The sequence below is a fragment of the Euprymna scolopes genome, chromosome 37, assembly GCF_053919585.1.
Source record: "Euprymna scolopes isolate OS-2025 chromosome 37, ASM5391958v1, whole genome shotgun sequence".
In the NCBI taxonomy this organism is placed as follows: domain Eukaryota; kingdom Metazoa; phylum Mollusca; class Cephalopoda; order Sepiida; family Sepiolidae; genus Euprymna; species Euprymna scolopes.
In genome coordinates this window covers 12,117,901-12,132,829 of record NC_136518.1, presented here as the reverse complement: position 1 = coordinate 12,132,829, position 14,929 = coordinate 12,117,901, and the positions used below count along the sequence as shown (strand labels likewise).

The 14,929-nt window shown below is 34.2% G+C and overlaps 1 protein-coding gene and 1 pseudogene across 2 annotated transcripts in view; one reads left to right on the top strand and one right to left on the bottom strand.

The window, feature by feature from the left end:
- Positions 1–14,929, top strand: part of LOC145261088 (septin-5-like) — a 494,396-nt gene that overhangs the window by 55,866 nt on the left and 423,601 nt on the right. The window lies entirely within an intron of this gene.
- LOC145261431 (5S ribosomal RNA) lies at positions 924–1,040 on the bottom strand (annotated as a pseudogene).

Here is a 14,929-nt window from a genome sequence, read left to right as displayed (position 1 = left end):
TGTGTGTGTTTCGTCGTCTTACGACTCGTCAGCGTGGTTGGACCTAGCTAGATTCGAAATTAGCATCTCGAGGCCCGATGCTTTATCATTAAACGAATTTGCGCTATTGGATCGAATGTATCGCTTACACACACAGACACACACACCTATATATATATATATATATATATATATATATATATATATATATATATATATATATATAATGTGTGTGTGTGTGTGTTGGGACGATTAATCGGAATCGGGAATCAGAAAAATCGGAAATTTTAGAGGAATCGGAAACATTTGTGCCTATTTTACCGATGCCAAAAAACGATTCCTTGTTTGTCTCTTGTTATTTGATTCTGTTTTAAAACAAAATCTTCCTCTGCTGGTAATAATCATAAAATTTTAAATATTTAAACTGCCAGTAAAACTAAAATCTATAGATCACCCCTCCCCCCCTCCCCTACAAATGTATTTTTAAAGTTCGAGAAAATATCTGCACATTAACCATGTATTCTACTGTAATCGAATGGAGGGGGGATAACGTTATAGTTAAATATTTTGAGATTTATAAAGGTTCAGAATCGGTACTTGTACAGGAATCGGGAATTGTATCGGAATCGGGAATAATATCGGAATCGTCCCATCACTAGTAGCAACCCATATCTTAATAGCAACCAGAGAAATAGGAACGAGGTAATAATGAAGAAAAAAGTTGTAACTGCAGAACTCGTGTACTTTTTCCACTGCAAAATGAAAAAAAAAAAAAAGCTCCTTCAGTCTTTGACAGACAATGGATACCCACGAAAGAGGTGCCTTGTGCCAGGAGGTGCGCAATCTCCAACCACACCTCTCCTGAGTCGACATTGTTAAATACCAGTGGCAAGTGAAGTGTATGTACAGGACGACTGGAAACGAATGCCGAGATAAGTAGAGAGCACATAGAGCGCCTCGAATTCCCAAATGGTCACCCATCTGGTACTAACCAGGCTCAACGTTGCTTAACTTCGGTGATCTGACGAGAACCGGTGTGTCAACGTGATTATGCCGTATATAATAAACGTCTAATTAAAAGCATTGTTTAACAATGCTACAATAAATTAGACTAGAGGTTGAGAAAAAGTATAAACTTCCATGGGGCCTTCAAGAAGTTGTTGGAACGACACAACAAGTGCATTGCAGCCGGAGGAGATTACTCATAAATGCCTAACCAAAAGCATTATTATACAACCTATAATAAACTAGTAGGGAGCGCCCGGCGTTGCCCGGTCGTAAAACACGTTAAAATATATTTTACATCATGCAGATTTTATATATTAGTGGCGGCGTGGGGGGGGGGGCTGGCTGTGCCCGGACGTAAAATACGCTTAAATATGATATTTTAATTTATCCAGATTTCGTATATATTATTATAGAGTCGTGAAACAAAAAAGTATTTAGGTGCCATCGAAACCGAAACTGTAGCATTCAGAGCTGATGGCGTTACCACTGTACCAACGTGACATGCATATGAACTGATTAAAAATTAAAGGTTGATGTACAAATTGTATAAGGCTCATTCCATGTCAAATCAACAAGGAGTTAAACCATGTCCGACACGAATTTTTTTCCAAATCTTCTACACTTATAGATCTCCGTGGAAAAAATTGAATGGCACTTGTTAAACATCTCTAGGTCAAGGGGTTTCTGAGATATGACATTGACCTTTTTACAAAAATGTCAGTTTTTATGGAGAGGTGACTAACTTTAAAAGACGATATCTGTTATTTATTGCCAAATAACCGTCCATTAGTTTTTTTCTGAAATTTTGCCACAAATTATATTTCATTAAATTGATATGCACAGTAAAGAAAAAAAAATGCGAAAATTCTCGTTGTCCCCAGGCGCTCAAAAGAGGTAAAAAATACCCCCAAATGGCCAAAAATTACACTTTTTGCCCCATAGTATTTGATCCATCCATTAGATTTTCCTGAAACTTGGCCAAAATGTGGACACCATTGTTCCTAATATTAATTCAGTATGGCCGACCCTGGCAAAATTCTGGTTCGCATCCCTTTGGGGCTTTTAGGACTAAAAAAAAAAAAAAAAAAAAAAATGCCCTTTCAGAGCTCTTTTTTCATATTACTCAGAAACTTGATATATACAGTGCCGGCAAAAAGAAAGTACGAACTTGTAATTTTTCCAAAAACTGCAAATTTAAGCAAAACTTAATGTAACTATTTAAACAACATATACCTCATTTGATTCGCCTTTTATTCCTCTATAGTTTTATCTGTTCATATTTGATTTTAATTGAAATATTCTAGTGTTCACGTCAATTCTAATCTAACCTATTTTCAAACAATATCTTATTTGCATTGTGCATTCATTTAACTGACATATTTAATATTTAGATTTCTAAAAAAATGGACAATCGACTCTTTTTCCAACATAAACAATATTTAACAATTTCTAATAGAATTAACAATATTTAACTATTTCTAATAGAATTAACAATATTTAACTATTTCTAATAGAATTAACAATATTTAACTATTTCTAATAGAATTAACAATATTTAACTATTTCTAATAGAATTTACAATATTTAACTATTTCTAATAGAATTTACAATATTTAACTATTTCTAATAGAATTTACAATATTTAACTATTTCTAATAGAATTTACAATATTTAACTATTTCTAATAGAATTTACAATATTTAACTATTTCTAATAGAATTTACAATATTTAACTATTTCTAATAGAATTAACAATATTTAACTATTTCTAATAGAATTAACAATATTTAATTATTTCTAATAGAATTAACAATATTTAACTATTTCTAATAGAATTAACAATATTTAACTATTTCTAATAGAATTAACAATATTTAACTATTTCTAATAGAATTAACAATATTTAACTATTTCTAATAGAATTAACAATATTTAACTATTTCTAATAGAATTAACAATATTTAACTATTTCTAATAGAATTAACAATATTTAACTATTTCTAATAGAATTAACAATATTTAACTATTTCTAATAGAATTAACAATATTTAACTATTTCTAATAGAATTAACAATATTTAACTATTTCTAATAGAATTAACAATGGACTTAATTTCTAACATTCCATTTTCCCATTATATTTAACACTTGCCTACAGGGTTCGATTCTAGCCTTTTCCTAATATCATTTTCACTTATCTAGTATGTCGTCTTACTTACATTTTTTATTTTTTACATAGGCATCACCACATTATCAAGGCCAAGAGGCCACTTAAAGATAAGGGTTAAAGAGTGTACAGTAGAAATTGGACAATATAGTAATCATTAGTAATGAAAATTTGGTAAATTTGATAACTTATATGGAACGGCTCATCAAGAACTTATTTACTTTAGACTTGAACACAACCATATTGTAGTCAGCCGGAAAGCAGGAAAACGGAAGACAAATCCACAGGCGTGCAGTTCTAAGAAAAAAGCTTTGTTCATGGAATCTACGTTTAGGTTTAGGCACAGATAAAGAGTGGGGGGAATTATTGATAGTGTTTACAGCTAGACGAGTATTTATTGTGAAAGTTAGGCGAGGGGGGACCATAGACTGAAGCTCAGTCGAATGAGGAGACAGCCGTTCATGTAACAATCTCACAGGCAACACAAGGGACCACGCACGCGCGGCTTGTTTTAATGTATATTACGACCAGATAGTGACGGGTGGCCTGTTAGTTTTAAATAAAATATCCGTAATCTAGACAGAAAAGAATATCTTATTTTCCTTTAGGGCTTCCATAAAAAAAAATGTACATTTTTGACGCATTTAAAAATGTTGAGTTGGGAAGTAAGACTAAAGAAACTGAAATAAATAATAACAATAATAATAAAATAAAAAAATAGAATAAAGAAAAATGTCCATTTATTGTGGACATTTGAGAGTCCATATTTAAATAAATTCTCTTTATCGCTGGTTTATCCACGGATTATAAAACATGGCGTCTACGATGGACGCCATTTTGTTTTTCTTCTTCTTTCGCGCGTCCTTCCCGCCGTCAGTCAGTGAATGATTCTACAAAACCGGTCGATAATAACATGGCGGCTGAACGTGGTTAGCCACTTAAGCGACAACAGGTATTAGTGCTGGACGACGAATCGCTGTCCCAGGAAGCCATCAATGTCAGCAGACCTCCCCACGTATTGGTACAAACAAGAAACCATACTGGACTGGTTTTAATATATTTACATAATAAATGAGCTCTTTCTTTCTGCTTTGCCAGAAGAGGTCTTTGGCCACTGCATTCTGGTTTAGCTTATTTGCATGTTTTTTTTTGTTTTTGTTTTTTTTTTTTCTTAATTGTGTTATTTTTTTAAAATAAACATTGAGTGGACAATTCGATATTATTAAAAAAATTATCGATGATAATAAAAAACGTAATTTAATCTTCCATAAAGAAAAAAAGAGGATACGACTATTAATAATAATAATTTTCCTTAAAAATAGATTGCAAAATGGCGGAACAGATAAAGAAAAATGGGGAGAAATTAAATAAAATGGCGGAAAAAATATGGAAGCCTAAAACGGTTAAAATTCAAGATCACTAAAATGAATAAACCCCACAGAAGAGACGTTGCGAGCTTGTTTCTGCACTATCTTAAGTGGTAAGTGCTCGTATGGACTCCAATCTATGCCCCCCCCCTTGCCAAATGCACTCGGCTAACCAAAATCACTATCAATATTTTCCCCACTCTCTATCGATGCCTAAATTTAAACGTGGATTCCATGAACAAAGCTTCTTTCCTAGAACCGCCCGCCTATGTAACTCTGTTCTACTTTCCGACTGACTACAATATTGTCATCTTCAAGTCCAATGTAAAAAAACTTCTGTTGAACCTTTCTCTTAAATCTAATTATACCAAATTTCCACAATTAATGATTATTACGCTATTGTCCCAATGACGACTGTATACACATTGACCCTTATCCTTGAGTGGACTCCGGGCATTGATAAGTTGTGACTCCTTTGTATAAAAAAAAAAAAAATAGACACTTTTAATTAGATGAGAACAATAGTTTGAAGTATCCAAATTATTTGTTCTCATCTTGAGTATCATTTTCACAATGTTTCGGTAGATGTAACCTCCGACCTTTTTCATTTGTATCTTACCGAACGTGGGAATGCTTCTGTTGAACTCGGAAATTTGGATGGAATTTCGAAGAAACCCCTTTATTTACTTAACAGGGGTAGCATGCTCTTGTTCTGTCAGCCATGACTGGATAGAGGTCATAAGTAATTCGCAATTGTATTTTTTGGTCGCCCACACTAAGAATTGAACGTTCAGGAGACAGATTATCACTTTTATAATTGATTTTTCCAAATACTCTAACCACTGCGCCACGGTTCCTTGCGGATCAGAGTTCGAAGGTGTTGACAGATGTAACTTATCGAACTCTGGAATATTTGTCAAACTCTGGTTCGCGAGTTTGACAAGATACACATGAAGAAGGCCGGAGTTTACATCGACCGAAACGTTGTGAAAATCACACTCAAGATGAATCCAAATAATACGAATAACCAATCCTCATCTAAAAAAATTCAAAAACGTAATACTTTGTTGTATGGGGATTTTAAATACAGTCAATCACACTCTCTTATTAGCCATACGATGCATATGTAATTAATTTTCTTTGAATTAAAAATTTCACCGAAATTGTGATTTCATTGCCTGAAGTTACAAATCGGTAAAAATGCATCAGAATTAACAAAAACGGGTAAAAAAAAATCCAACAAATAACTTCTACCAAACGCAAGAAAATTTAATATTTTATCAATTTGTGTGGCTTTTCAAATTTAACACGGTTTTTCTTTCGTATTATTTGGATTCGTCGGATTGTTCTCATCTTGAGTGTCATTTTCACAGTGTTTCGGTTGATGTAACCTCCGACCTTCTTCAGGTGTATCTTGTCGAACTCTGGCAAGTTTTGTCAACCCCGGAATTTCGAACGAAACTTGTTTACTTCACGGGGGTAGCATGCTCTTGTTCCGTCAGCCATGACTGGATGACTGGATAGAGGTCCTAAGTAATTCAGAAATTACTTAGTTTAGTTTTTAAAAGTTAGTAGAGTACCATTTACCCTGATTATCTGACATGGAACAATATATTATCTATATATAAATATAGATTTTTATCAATCTGTCCGCCAGTCATAATTTATTAACATAATACATTACGGAATTTGTCTAGTCTAGAAATATTAGAGATCGTAACAATTGTTAGTGATGTCGAATATTGTATTGATAGAAAATAAATTCCTAACAAAATAAGCGGATGTCGTGACCGGAAATGGAAACCGACATCTTGATTTTCAGTTTGTGGTTTTACGACGAGAATCGTTTCAAAAGTAAAGTTTCCGATTTTTTTTAAGGCCCAAAAAGTTGAAGATCTACAAAGACGTGAGTGGTACCATTAAAATGAGCGACCTTTTGTGCTCCAGAATTTATTTTTCTACATAGTCACCATCATTCTCAATGCACTTCTGCCAGGAATTCAATTATGCATCTCTGCTTCTGACGTATGTCAATGATAGATTGCTTTCTTAGTCTCACACTGTCAATACCTGCAACAGAGATGACTTTCAGGTAACAAATGCATAAATGCAGTCATCATAACAATGCAATTTGCAATCCTCTCTGATCCATTCGGGCGGAATAAAAAAATAGATAGTAGCAAGCCACTCGCATAAGATACAGTTTAATATATTTTCATTCCTGCAGATTACGTATTTATTATTATAGAACCAATTCTCTATTGAATATTATATTGCACCCAATATATAGCAGTGACATCAAACGTAAAATAAATATAACTCGGATACCATTAGCGAGAATCGAAACTAAAACATACAACTCTCCAGCCTCATTTGTTAACTTCTAAGCCACACCCATACACATAAATATCAATAGTTAAAAACTAACGTTGTTTAAACTATGAATGTAGATTTGTACATGTAAACATGTCGACTACTTCTGACAAGGTCAACTTTATGTAAAATGTGACAGACTGATAGACAGACCAAATCTCCTATGGAGAAATGTGACAGACCGACAGACATCACCTATTATAGAGAAATGTGATAGTTCAACGGACATAACCAATAACCCTAAAAAGAATGACTAGTCCGCATTTGAGGAGGCTGAATAATGTAGAAAAATATTTTAATTTTATCATCTGGGATGGTGAGCTTTTTGTGAAGTGACGACACATGTAAAAAAAGATTACAATTGTCATTATGTCTCGACTACATTATTAGATTACTAGGGAGCTTTTCCAAGTCGTAAAATACGCTTAAATATGATATTTTAATTTTTCCAGATTTCGTATATATTATACAGTCGTGATTTCAAAAGTAAAAAAAAAAAAAAAAACTATTTGGGTGCCATCAGCTAGAATCGAAACCGAAAGCAAAACTGTAACATTCAAAGCTGGTGACGTTACCACTGTATCAACTTGACATGCATATGAACTAATTAAAAAGAAACTAAGATGAATGTGCAAAATAACGATTTTCTTTTTCAATTTTGATCACTTAAAAGTTTTAACCGACTAAAGGCCCATAAAAGAACGGTCCATAACCCCCCCCCCTACCATTTGAGGCCCCTAGCTTAGCTCTGCGACTTTTCGTTTCGGAAAAGATAGAATTTGAGACTATGGAGGTGGACGGACAGACATATCGCCTTTTATATATTAGATTACATCTCGACACACACACAAAAAAGATTACAATTGTAAAATTTTATCAAAAACAGAAATCAGTCTATATAAACAAAAAAGTAGATATGTGTGTCTATATGTCTAAAAAAAAATTAACTGATAAACTCTTAAACGACTGGTCAATATATTACGTATGAAAGATGCCGCTGTGGAATTTCCACAGGTCCCGTTAGTAATAATAATTAAATCAGGTTCGACATCCAAACATTTCCAAACCCTAAAAGGATACATTCTTGACAATCAGTCCGACAGAGACTGAAGACTGGCCTATATCGGTGGACTATTGGTACTTCTGCACTTAAGTGCCCGTTTTTCTGTGAGTCTCGCTCAACAACGTCCGAGAGAACGGAAATCAATAAAAAAAACGAGCAAAAACAGAAAGAAAATAAAACGAGCAACCTACCGTAATAATTTCACAAATTTTACTGTTTTAATTAATTGATTTTATTTTTTTATTTTATTTATTTTATTTTATTTATTTATTTATTTTTTTTTTGAGAAGGGACATAAGTCTTGTTTCTTCGAATTAATGAACAAATATATTGTTTTGTTTTTGCATGAAAAGTTATTTTGGTATTCATAAAATTAATGAAAAAGTATTTACACATTTTTTTTGATTTGGGGGTATATAAATATTTTTTTTATTTGGGGTATATAAATATTCTTTTTTTTTTGATTTGGGATATATAAATATTCTTTTTTTTGATTTGGGGGGTATATAAATATATATATTTTTTATTTGGGGGTATATAAATATATATATATTTTGGGGGGTGTATATATATATATATATATATATATATATTTATATTTATTTGGGGGTATATATATATATATTTATATTTATTTGGGGGTATATATATATATATATTTATATTTATTTGGGGGTATATATATATATATATATTTATATGGGGGTATATATATATATTTATATTTATATGGGGGTATATATATATATTTATATTTATATGGGGGTATATATATATATATATATATATATTTATATTTATATGGGGGTATATATATATATATATTTATATTTATATGGGGGTATATATATATATATATTTATATTTATATGGGGGTATATATATATATATATATTTATATTTATATGGGGGTATATATATATATATATTTATATTTATATGGGGGTATATATATATATATATTTATATTTATATGGGGGTATATATATATATATATATTTATATTTATATGGGGGTATATATATATATATATATTTATATTTATATGGGGGTATATATATATATATATTTATATTTATATGGGGGTATATATATATATATATTTATATTTATATGGGGGTATATATATATATATATTTATATTTATATGGGGGTATATATATATATATATTTATATTTATATGGGGGTATATATATATATATATTTATATTTATATGGGGGTATATATATATATATATTTATATTTATATGGGGGTATATATTTATATTTATATGGGGGTATATATATATATATATATATATTTATATGGGGGTATATATATATATATATTTATATTTATTTGGGGGTATATAAATATTTTTCGTTAAATATATGTATTTTTTTTTCAAGGTTATTTCCTCAAGGATAGTATTTTCTACCGGTTGAAGTAAAGCAGCCGGCGGCGGCAAAGTAGGCTGAGAAAGGTTGTTAGAGAATGTAGGATGAGGAGAAGGAGGAGGAAATTCCTGAACCGGGTAGCTTTCTGCTATATGCTTTATGATAGAAACAAAAATATTCTTTCCGAATGTTTGTCTCCACATAAATTCACTAAAATAACTGTCAAACAGATCGCAGTTGGTTCCACACTTTTATTTCGTTGTTTCTCCCCATTCCACGTCCTCTCCACATAATTTGTGGCAGCCGTAGTCGTAGTATCCACGAAATTATGGCTGTGGTTACCGTAAGATGTTTTAAACTCTTTTCTTTTTTTTTTCTTCGAATTTTACCGTCTGCTCGCCCGCTCGCATCTTTTTTGCGTGCTCGGCATAATCCGGCGGTCTCCGTCGTTCACCGGACGTTGCTGAGTAAAACTAATGGAAAAAACGGGCACTGAAGTACCGGATTATTATCTATCGAACTGTCCTATTAGTACTTAGTACCCCTAGAAAGTTCATCCTCCAAAGCCTTACCTCCCCCCTTTGGAGAGTTGTTTTATTACTATCTACTTACGCCAGGAAATGCCGACGGAACTGACAAGACAATTTTTAAGAGGCCAGTGTACTTTCTTAGGGGTGCTGCCACACCCTTACGGTCTTGTGCCACGTCATATTATCCAGCTCACCCCCCCCCCGAATGTTGACTCGTTCTTCTAATGCTTTATTTCATTATTGAATCTAATTTTAATTAAGCAAATTAACACAGTAAGTCAACGTTGGTTTCAAATCATCAAATTCGTTAATGGATTTTTTTTAAACACCGGCAAATAGACCTCATCGTGACATAGTGGCAGTAGAATAAGTAGTAATAGTAGTTGGATGAGTAATAGTACTGGTAGCAGTAGGATGAATAGTAGTAGTAAAATAAAATACGCATCAAGTGCGCTTGAAAGCCAAATTACAACGCAATACTACGAAAATAAATATTTTACTTGTTTGAAATTACAATTTAAATATATTTCCGAGTCAAACTCCATCCTCAGTATTTCGTACATCTTTTTTCTTCCCATTTCCCCGATGCGTATTTTATTCAAAAACTTTTCTTTCTAAAACTTTACAACATGGCAAGAAAGAAGAAGAAAAAAAGAAAGATGTACAAAATACTGAGAATGGAGTTTGAACTCGAAATATATTTAAATTATGAATTTCAAGCAAGTAAAATATTTGCTTATTTTCGTAATATTGCGTTGTAATTTGGCTTTCAAACGCACCTGATGCGTATTTCATTTTATTCAAATTAAATCAACGCTTCTATAACGGACCTCGCACCCCTGACGAATAGAATTAGTGTTTGTGGAAGTGGTAGCAGCATTGTTATAATAGTAGGATCAGTAGTAGAAATTTGCAGTAGTAGTAGTAGTAGTAGTAAGATGAGTAATAGTACTTATAGCAGTAGAATAAGTATAAATAGTAAGAGTAGTAGTGGTAGTAGTTGTAGTTTAGCACAGGATCAAAATAAACGGATATTTTTCTTGAAAAAAAAATACAAAAAAAAAAAGAAATCTGAAAGCTAAATATTTATTTTCGTAATATTGCGTTGTAATTTGGCTTTCAAGCGGACTGGATACGTATTTTATTTTATTCAAATTAAATCAACGCTTCTATAACGGAACTCGCACCCCTGACAAATAGTAGTAGTATTTGTGGTAGCAGTAGCAGCAGTAGGATTAGTAGTAGAATAGGTAGTAGTAGCAGTAGTAGTAGTAGTAGTAGTAGTAAGACGAGTCAGGATACTGATAGCAGTAGAATAAGAAGTATTATTAGTAAGATTATTATTATTATTAGTAGTAGTAGTAGTAGTAGTAGTAGTTGTAGTTTAGCTCGGGATAAAAGTAAACGGATATTTTTCTTGAAAAAAAAACCCAAAAAAAACCCCGGAACATTGAAATCCAGAAACATTCTAATGGATCACCCAGCATTGGGACTGAACTAAAACAAACTGCTATTCTGTCCACTAAATTGCATACACCGCCCCCACCACCACCGCCATGGTCGATGGGGGCTTCCATATGGCTTTTATCAATCTTGGCAGTGCATGCTTGCCAAAAACATTTGTGGGCCCTCCGGGATCAATAAAAGAGACTTCTTCTTTTCCCGTTCTTTATCGTAGATGTTATTTTTAATTTCGTGGGCGGTCGTCGCCTTGAAACTTAACAAGTTGTATCGTGGGAAAACAATATCCGGTCGTATCTCCGTCTCGTCTACATACGTCCGTCGGTTTGTAAGATCTGTCACGATTCTGGTTGAAAGGCTATTATCAAGTAAACGCATCTTCTGGTAGGAACATTTACGCATATACGAAGTGCCTTCAAGAAGTTCGAGACTTTTTTTCGTATGGATATTTTTTATTTATTCCGGCTGCAATGCACTTGCTGTACCGTTCCAACAACTTCTGGAACGCCGCATGGAAGTCCTCTTGTGTAAGCCCTCGTCACAGCCTCTTTCATCTCCTCAATTTTCTCATCTCAACAGCAGTTAAGGTTTTCCTTGAGCTTAGGGAATAACGAAAGGTTACAGGGAGCAAGGCTGTGACTATAGAACAGGTGAGAAACTGTCTTAATGACCATCTTAGTCAAATAGTCTGATCGTCTCTGAGCATCCTTGGGATAAACTTTGCGAAAAATCTTCCGCATCTTCAGACCCTCACAATCAATTCTGTATACAAAACAGACTTCGTGGCTTAGTGGGGGATGCCCTTTTCTCTACCCTGCAACCTCTCTCCCACAGAAGAGACGTTGCGAGCCTATCCTTGTTTTATCGTTATTTCCATGGCAGGTGCTCGTCTGAACACCAATCTCTGGTCCCCCTTGCCAATCTTTCACGAAAAACACCCGTCTAGCTGAATCCACTGTGAAAAATTTCCCCCACTCTATATCTGTGCCTAAATCAAAACGCGGATTCCATGAACAAAGCTCCTTTCTTAGAACTGCACGCCTGTGGAACTCTGTTCCGTCTGCCTGCTTCCCTCCGGACTACAACTTGGATATCTATAAGTCCAATGTTAACAAATTCCTAATGAACCGCCCCTTAAGTAAACACTTCATCAAATCTCCACACTAACGTAATGTACTTGCAATAACCCTTATCCCTGAGTGGCTTCCGGGCCTTGATAAGTGGTGATCACTGCGTAAAAAAGAAAAAAAAATACAGTTCCCACGCTGACCTCAAACTGTGCACTTATTGTCTCTATAGACACACGAGGTCCTTATCTATGAAATTCTTTATTTGGCCAATCAACTTTTTTTGTTTTGACTTCATACTCCTCCCACACATCTCATCATCCCTCACAGACTCCCTGCCTCTCTTGAATCTCTTATGCCACTAAAAACTGATGCCCAATTCATGTAAGATGGTCCAAAAGCAGTCTGAAGCATTTCACACGTTACTGTGGCATTTTTTCAAGTTTAAAACAGAATTTTATTGCATATAATGCTTTCAAAATGTCCGCACGCCCAGATTGCTTTTTTTTTTTAAATTCACCAGCTGTGACAATCAGGCTTTAGTAGGGTGTATTCCAATTCCTGCTGTAGTTGTTCATTTGAACCTGAATCATAAACATTGCGGTCATCTCCTAAGATGTATAGCAGCAAAATACTGAATTTTCAAAAGTCTACGACAATTCTGAAACAGCAACGATGAAAACAAACGAAATAAAGAGAATAGAATGACCAGCACGTTTGAACACCCTGCGGACGTATGTGTAAAGACATTTACTTGGTTCACTGATTGCTCATTAACTAAAACATTACAAACGGATTCTAATGCAGATTCTTCCTGGATTTTTACTTCTGACACTACCACGTTACTACCGACCGTGAGGAAAGTGGCGTTGTTGCTGGGACTTTCTTCCTTCTCTACCGCAGCAATATGTGACACAAAGCCGAAAGGTGGGGGTAATTAAATCCGCGCCTCTTAACAAGGTTACTCTGGCCTATTGTAGAAACACATCTGGAAACTTATTGAAGGCATCTTGTAACATAAAACGTTATGTCTGCTTATCGGTCTGATGACTATTGGTCTATCACATTTCATTATAAGAGGTGACGTCTCTTGATTTACCACAATTCTTTTATAAGAGGGATATCTTTATTTATAATATTTGGTTTGGTTGTTTTACGGCATATCAATCCTTTTCAGATTAAGACATTTAGGTAAATCATTTTGCTTCAAGTTCTTAGAAATATTTATTCATGGTGTTTGGTTTGGTTGTTTTGCAGAACATGATTAAGTTTTGTTGGATAAAAGGACTTAGAGATCGTGTACACACAAATTCCAGATTAGCAGAGAACAAAGAAAATCCCACGTTGGACTTTGTACATACATATTGACCTCTGGTAGAACAAAGCAAGAAATTGCCAATAAAAGACAACAGGTCCGAAGAATACAGAAACAGAGACTGAGACAGGGGCACAATCATTATGTCGTTAGTTCGTCTACTCCAACCTCCACTTTTGGCAAGCAGGCTCGAACCCTTCGAGCAAGGGCGGTTGGCCCTTGCTCGAAGGGTTCGAGCCTGCTTGCCAACTACCACTTTTTGCTTCTCTTTAACACACACCTTCAAACACCCGGGCAACGCCGTTCCACGACCACTAATATGCTTAATAATTATCAAATAAATGCAGTCTTGTTATGAAACGGTCTTTGAGAATTAAGTACGGAAAAGGCAATTGTATTGGAATCGCCCCGTCATTAAATGGTAACAAAAACTGAAAAAGTGCTCAATACTACTGTAGAGCAAAATACATTTTTATTAGTTTTTAATCTGCTTAGTTACATATGCTTCCACTACCGGAATCAAAATAACGATCCGATAGTTTAATAAGACGTTATAGATTTAATCTATAATATAAATCTCACCTGTCTGTTTAAATGTATGTATGTTTGTATGTCTGCCTAAAACTTTCGACAGAGGCGACGGATTTTCACGAAATCGGTATCGTTTTGAAGCTCAATCCTTCCGACGATAAATATGGAAAATTGGCTAAAAAAATGTATTCCTTCACCCTCAACTGGGCACTTTTCTACCGGAAGGGGTCGCTTTTGTCGCCGATATTTTCGAAAGTCGTCCCCTCTTTTCGATTGACTATCCTTTATTTAAACGTACGTCGCTTCCGGTTTGGCGATTGGTGCCACAGCAAAGACGTCACGTTTTTTTTTTGTTTTTTTTTTTTTGGCGGGGGGGGGGTCATGTTCTGTTCCACTTTCGCGGTACGGGTTCGAGCTTGCCTGCCTATTACCGCTTTTTATGCTCAACACACACCTCCAAACACCAGGGCAATGCTGGGCACACAGACTAGTATTTATTATGATGAAGAAAATATATTTTTAAAAAAGTACAAATTCAACAGCCGCCAACTGTAAAGGCATAAGAAGATGACAAATAACAAAGGTAGAAAAGGGAAAGGGTTAAATTACAAAACCAGAAGAAGAAGAATGGAGGGGGGGAAGAGGAGAGAAACGGGATCGGGGTAAGTTATTAAGAGGGAAGGAAAGAAA